Source organism: Gavialis gangeticus, unplaced genomic scaffold (assembly GCF_001723915.1).
Source record: "Gavialis gangeticus isolate Ggan-Ray unplaced genomic scaffold, GavGan_comp1, whole genome shotgun sequence".
NCBI classification, from domain to species: domain Eukaryota; kingdom Metazoa; phylum Chordata; order Crocodylia; family Gavialidae; genus Gavialis; species Gavialis gangeticus.
In genome coordinates, this window is record NW_017729028.1 from 30981883 (window position 1) to 30988345 (window position 6463).

The 6463-nt window shown below is 46.0% G+C and overlaps 1 long non-coding RNA gene across 1 annotated transcript in view; it reads left to right on the forward strand.

Moving 5' to 3' along the window:
• The first annotated feature begins 315 nt into the window (after positions 1–315).
• The window catches only part of LOC109300234, a 14984-nt gene continuing 8836 nt past the window's right edge, over positions 316–6463 (forward strand). Inside the window, exons 1-2 of the long non-coding RNA XR_002098165.1 lie at positions 316–600; positions 4911–4916. This is a non-coding gene — a long non-coding RNA (uncharacterized LOC109300234). The remainder of the gene's footprint in view (positions 601–4910; positions 4917–6463) is intronic.

Genomic DNA, 6463 nt, shown 5'->3' on the forward strand with positions numbered 1-6463 from the left:
ACTCAAGTGATGTAAAAAGCTACAACAGTAAAAACCAACGTAAGGTAGAAGCTGAAAAAATCCCACTGCAGTCCAGGTACGAGGACGCGCAGTTAACTACTCAACCCCCTTCCCACCCCGGGATCAGCTCCCAAATACTGAACGACCCGGGGGTGGCGAAAGAACACAGGAAAAGCTGCTCTTTCCAAAAAGATTTGCAAGCAGTTTCTTTTGGGACGTGCGGGGTATCGTCGGTCAGGACTCGGCAGTGAGTTTGCAGGTGCGGTCTCTTCCAGTACAATTCATGGCACAGAGGATGTGCAGGTCTAAGGAATCGCCCAGTATGGAGGGCAAAATAACATTCCCGTTCCTTATATTTGGCTGTAGCTTCAATTTAGAGACATGCCCTACCACCATATTTTCTCACATATAATACATGCACCCTTTTCTCCAAAATCAGTTCCCCCACCCCGAATTGGGGTGCATGCACTAACCGGGGCTTTCCTCCGTTTTCGCAGCCCTGAAGACTCTTTGGCTCTTTTCCAACTCACAGATCCACCCATAGAAACCAGTCTTCAGCAGCACCCAGGGTTTCAGCTTTAGTTAAGCAGGAAAGGGAGGGTAAGTCAATTGAAGATTGGGTTTTGTCCCTGCTCTATGTAGCTGTAACTCTGTCATATCTTTTTCCGCTTCCTTTTGTCTTTCAAAATCAAGGCGCTGTTATACTCCAGGGTATGTTGCACACACACACGCGCGATACAGTATTTGCAGTTCTTTGTCACACATCAACGAGCTTGCGAACACGTACTAGCTTCTCTCCTCACATCCATGCGTGTGGGCAGCATTGACAGATCACTCTGGTTTTAACTTGGTTTAAACAAATTTATCCTTCAATTCATCCCAGCAGCAAATGTCCTACCTCAACCTGAACAGTCTCCAAAAAATCTTTCCAAGTATTAAAATATTTTGGAAGGGGTTTTTTTTAATCATTAAAATCACCTTTTCTTCCCAGAAGATGAATTTAGCTGTGAAGTGTTCAGCATGTTGTCCATTTAGAACAGAATACGATTTTCATAAGCCCTGAGCAGGCATTTGTGCTAGTCTAAAACTAAATGTTTTAAGAAACTTTGGCATTGACATTCTTTTTTATTCTTTGGCCAGTTGACTTCATAGAGAGGTCAGGGGTTTTTCCAGGCAATATCAGCCAGGGGTGAACTAACAACCAAGAGTTATTCTCTTACTTGCAGCAGAATTTCTTTTTCGTGTATGGTTATCACCGATCAATCTGCTCCGTTCTGGGAATGCGCTTAAGGGTTAAAGCTGGGAGCCACAACTACTGTATTTATGCAAATCCAAGATGACCTTGAACTTAAGATGACGCCCCAATAGATTCTACGTATGGAAAATTTATAAATTTGTTCTAATCTTCCATGTATTGAATACCATTATTGGAGGGCTTCTTAAATGCATGCTCCCCCCTGCTGCAGCGAGGGGGCAGAGGTGGCCGTGCTGACCCCAAACCCAAGTGTCGGGGCTGGAGTCAACGTTTCCATCAAGAGACTTGGTTTTGTCTTCTGATTTACTCTGGGACCTTACCTAGGTCACTTGTGGCCCAATATCCGCTCTGTGGGATCAGGACTTCTGGGACGAGTCTCCCCCTCCACCCAGATGTGGAACGGACTGGAGACTCTGGAGGGGCTCCCCGCATCTGCTGCTGTTTGGCCGAATGCTTGGAAAGCGGTCTGAGGACGACGGCAGATATTTTGACCGTTTGAAAATGCAGTCATAAAATGCATAAGACGGCTAAGATGCAGCTGCAGCCTGTTGTGCAGATGTTGTGCATTAATAGCTGCGAACAAATCAATTAAACCTGATTTGTGGCTTTGAAACACTCAGGAAAAGACTAGACTTGCAAAATAACGGTGGCTTCTTTCGTTCTGGAGGAGGAGTTTATTTAGATACTGCGGGTCACACCGAACGTATGGTACAATATTACAGGCGTTTAGTATTGTACATCAAATCATTAAAAACTTTACCGCTCATTACAAAGTATCTTTGGATTTTAGCTCATTTAAAAGTACATCAAATCAACGCTTGAAGCCACCGTCTAAATCGCCACTCTTTATATACAGACCCACATTTACAGAACAAACCAGATCAACCGAAGAGACACATTTCAGAAGCCCCCCGTGACATTGCAATCATTAGTGTTGAAGATCAAGCCCAAAGGTACGGTGAACCTCATGCGCCGCGCTAGGGCTCGCATTCGGTAGCTACTACCACGTGCTGTGTCAGGAGGAGCGATGCTGAAGACCGACTGCCTTCAGCCGCGCCTGAAGTGCGGCAGCAGCTTTTGAATTCATAACCTGATATTATTGCTGAGAGTATGGCTCGTGTATTCATGCTTAGGGCGGGGGGCAGAATGGCACCTAATGTGCTTTCCCACCACAGAGAAATAGTCCCTGTATTAAGGAAGTGGTTGCAGAAAGGTCTTTCCCTCCTACTCAGATATGTCTACTACTTCCCTGCGCCATGTCCCTGTGCCCTCACCGCAGCGTCAGTCTAGGACCGGGCAGGTACACACACCGGGGTGCCCCTCTGTCACCCCACTCACTACCCCCGTCTCCAATGTGCTTGACAGCAGTCGCTGGGGATGATCTGGGACATTTTGGGGGGTTCGAGCGTGTGCACAGTTGTGCTGCCATCATGCAGGAGTGCTCCAAGCTTGGTCCTTGGGGGTGGGAAGGAAGTGGGGGCTGATGCGCGACACACACACCGCCGCCAGGACAGTGCGAGGGGTGCTGGGCCCCGCCGCCTCCCTCCACTCGTTTTGTTCGGCCGTTCAAGACGATGGGTCCAGGGAGCTGCTTTGGACACGGCCTTGGAGGTGGTGCTGGGATGTGAGAGGCACCTCACAGCTGCTAATTAGCAGGGATCCTGGTTTTCTCTGATAAAAAAAAATCCCAAATTTTCTGATTTTAAAAAAGTAACCCAAAATCCACATTTTTTCATGATTCAAATGAAACACCACACACACACACAATATAAACACACACACACACACAGTGCTAATATATTTTTTGATATATATTATATATATTTATTAGCACTATGTGTACACACACATGCATATACATACATACATACACATACACACACACATAAGTGGTGTTACATTTTAATCATGGAAAACTGGATTTTGGGTTACTTTTTCAAATCAGAAAATTTAGGATTTTTTTTTTTAATCAGAGAAAACCGGGATTCATGGTAATTAGACGCAGCCACATCACAGGAGAAGTGCGTCTCTGAACACCAGCTGAGGTTTTCTTTGGGAGAAGAGTGTGTGTGTGTGTGTGTGTGTGTGTGTGTGTGTGTGTGTGTGTGTGTGTGTGCGCGCGCACGCACGCACGCGCGTGCACGCGCGCGAAGGGGTGTTGCTGCGAGGCGAGAAGTCGGGACACTTATTGGTTGTCATCCCAGCCATCGAGCCGCTTGCATTCTGTAGTGTGAACCGCCTGCACTTACAACACTGAACTTAAATGACAGGAAAACAAAGAAAGCCTGAACACTTCAGGCCAGGACAAGACCAGTCTGGGGCACGTACGGGGGATAAAGGTACGAGGGATGCGACCCAGGGATAAGGCACTGCTCAAATACGTAGTTTTGTGCAAAGAAGATTCGACAGTACCAGCATAACAGCAACACGAGTTCAAGGAAGGGGACTCATCATCAGCCCCAAGGACCCCGCTGCCCTATGAACAGGTCTTCACAAGCAGCGTACGACATACAACCATTCATGTCTGATCCGTAACAACCGCGGATCCCCGATTCGTCGCAATAAAGGAGAGGGGTGCTAACCGTTTCCAAGTCAAGCCCAAGTGCATTTGTCTTCCTCCGACTGGCCTGGGCAGAATGGAGACAGACCCAGTCCCGACTGACATCCCTCAGACAGTCCCACATGCAGCACCGTCACTACGTCTTACCTGGCTGTCCTGCTGCTAGACTAGATCACGTACAAACGTAACCGTGAACGAAGGCCCCTCAGGAAGCCAAGGACGGTATTTCAACAAGGGAAAGGTCAAGACACCGTGCGACTGTCGTGGGATCTTCTGAACAACACAGCGGAAACACTTGGCTTTGTTTAGAAGAAAAAAAAATACGAGGAAGGATACTTTTGGCCACCTCGGGACAAACCACCACGTCTCAACTTTACAAAAACCTTGTGCCACGTGCAAATATGTGGAATTACAGAGTGGTTAACATGCATTTAGACCAGCACATTTTGTACTCACTTTGAAACCACCCACAATTTCCTATTCCTAGAGTCTCAGAGTCATTGCCACTGGACTGAGTTGATTTAAAAAAAGAAAATGTAAAAAAAAGGTGCAGACACATTAGAGCTATTACTACGGGGTTTTAAATACAGGAATCAAAATGTTTTCCTGCGTAAAGTGCATGAAAAAAAATCTTGCAAAGAAAAGTGCATCATTATAAATGCATCAGTCTCAACTGCTGGACTGTTCTAGCTAAAAAGACAAACTGCTGCCAATATAGGCCTAAAGTTTCTCCAGGATTTTCTCCAGAGGAATTTTTTTAAAATTATTATTAGTATTGCTTTTGTGAATTTTTAACTAATTGTCTTGGGTCCGGTTGGCAAATGTGATAGAGGAGGACAGCAACCTGACCTCAAACTGCTTTGAATAAAAGGGACCTGCGTATTCACTGTAATGAGATTTAAGAAGCATCTTAAGGCATGTCGATATGAGGAAGATAATGGAGTTTGAGAGCTTCTGGTAAGAGCACGCCAAGGTAGGGATTTGGGGGTTTATTTGGGGGATGTTTTTTGAGTTTAAAACACCAGGGCAGAGACTGAAATGATGTGGATAAGAAAAATTGCAATTCAATTGGGAAGGGTTGGGACAGAGTCTGAGCAGAGAGTTAGTTAAAAAGGTAATTAAGTGTCTGTGGGTGCGTCTACACGAGATGCTGAATGACCACTGGACTACTTCTAGCTGGCAAAAACCGAGCTAATGTGCAGTAGATTAGTCCACTGAGCATTAAGCATCACAAAAAAGCATTCGTTTGTGTTAATGCGCAGTAGTGCTGATTACGATGCATTAAGTTAGTACCTGTTATTACATGTGCTAAGCTACTGCACTGTAATTATGGCGCATTAATGAACGTGTAGACGCGCCCTGCGCGATGAAAATCGTGAGACAGTGAAATCCTGGTTCGGCTGAAGGTAAGAGGTCTTCACTGGAGCCGGGACTCCACCCTGACCACGTAATGAGGCCCGTGCGTTCCTTCATTAAACACAGCATCATGATTTCTGTGCTTTTCCAATGAAGGGAAGGCCTAGTTTAATTTAGGCAGAAATATAAGAGCAACAGCACAATTTATCTCGGAAAAGACAGGGATTATTTTCCATGAATACTGTTAGCCCTACCCTGCTACTCTATAGCACACAGTATTGGATAGCTCCCATATCATCTCAGATGACCTCCTAAGTTCCCTTCCAACCCCAATTTTCTGTGATTAGGGAAACCAATATCCTGTCCATAACTAGTTAGGATAACCGAGGCAAGCTCCTGGAAGCTGCCAGACTTTCTAGCCTCCACCCTGCTCCTGAAAACATTTAATCATGTCCGTACGAATGATGAAGTGTGCACATGATGAGCATGAACATGGGCTACACTGGAGTGGATGGCAGGGAAAATAAACTGTGAAATACTGACCCCCCCCCGATCCTTTCACTCAGGTGTTGGTGAAAGCAGCCAACCAGACCTGCTAAAAAGTCATTTAAAAGTCTTCCCAAAAGGTGTCAGGAAGGGATTTGACTCTTCACGACACTGTGTTCCAAATACGGGCCTCGTTAAAATAATAATACTAATAATTTAAAAAACCACAAGGGAAATTGGGATCTCCCCAAGCTCAGTCGTATGAAAAGCGTAAGCCAAGGGGATGATCCGCGGACGCGAACCTCCCGCAGCCGAAAAGGGAGAACCAAAGTGCAAGTCGTTCAGAAAACCCGGGGTTTGATACGACTGCACTGCAGGGCAGCGTGAAGAGCATCTCGCAGCAGAGTTTTATCAAACTGCTGACAAAACAGACCGTGTTCGTGGCAGGTAGCACGTCTTTCCAAAAACACAGTTTCTCCCAAGTTAAATCGCAGGTTAGCGTCTCTGATCTTTATTGCTTATTTCCCCTTTTTCCCAGGCAGGATGATGAGAGCGCCTTCCACCGCAATTCTAGCGGTGACAAGCCTCTTTCCTCCGACCCCACGGCCGCTTTGTGCTGGCAGCAAGGAGAGTGGCTGTATGTTAAAAAAACCCCTTGAAAACCAGCCTCGGCATTTTGATATTAAAATTTCTTTAAGGAAGCCTCGAGCACAGTGGAACTAGCTACAAAACGCCACTGGGACGTTGCGAGGCTTGACAGTACTACGAATCTGAGTGCTGTATTCTGACCCATTCCTTTTTTTGTC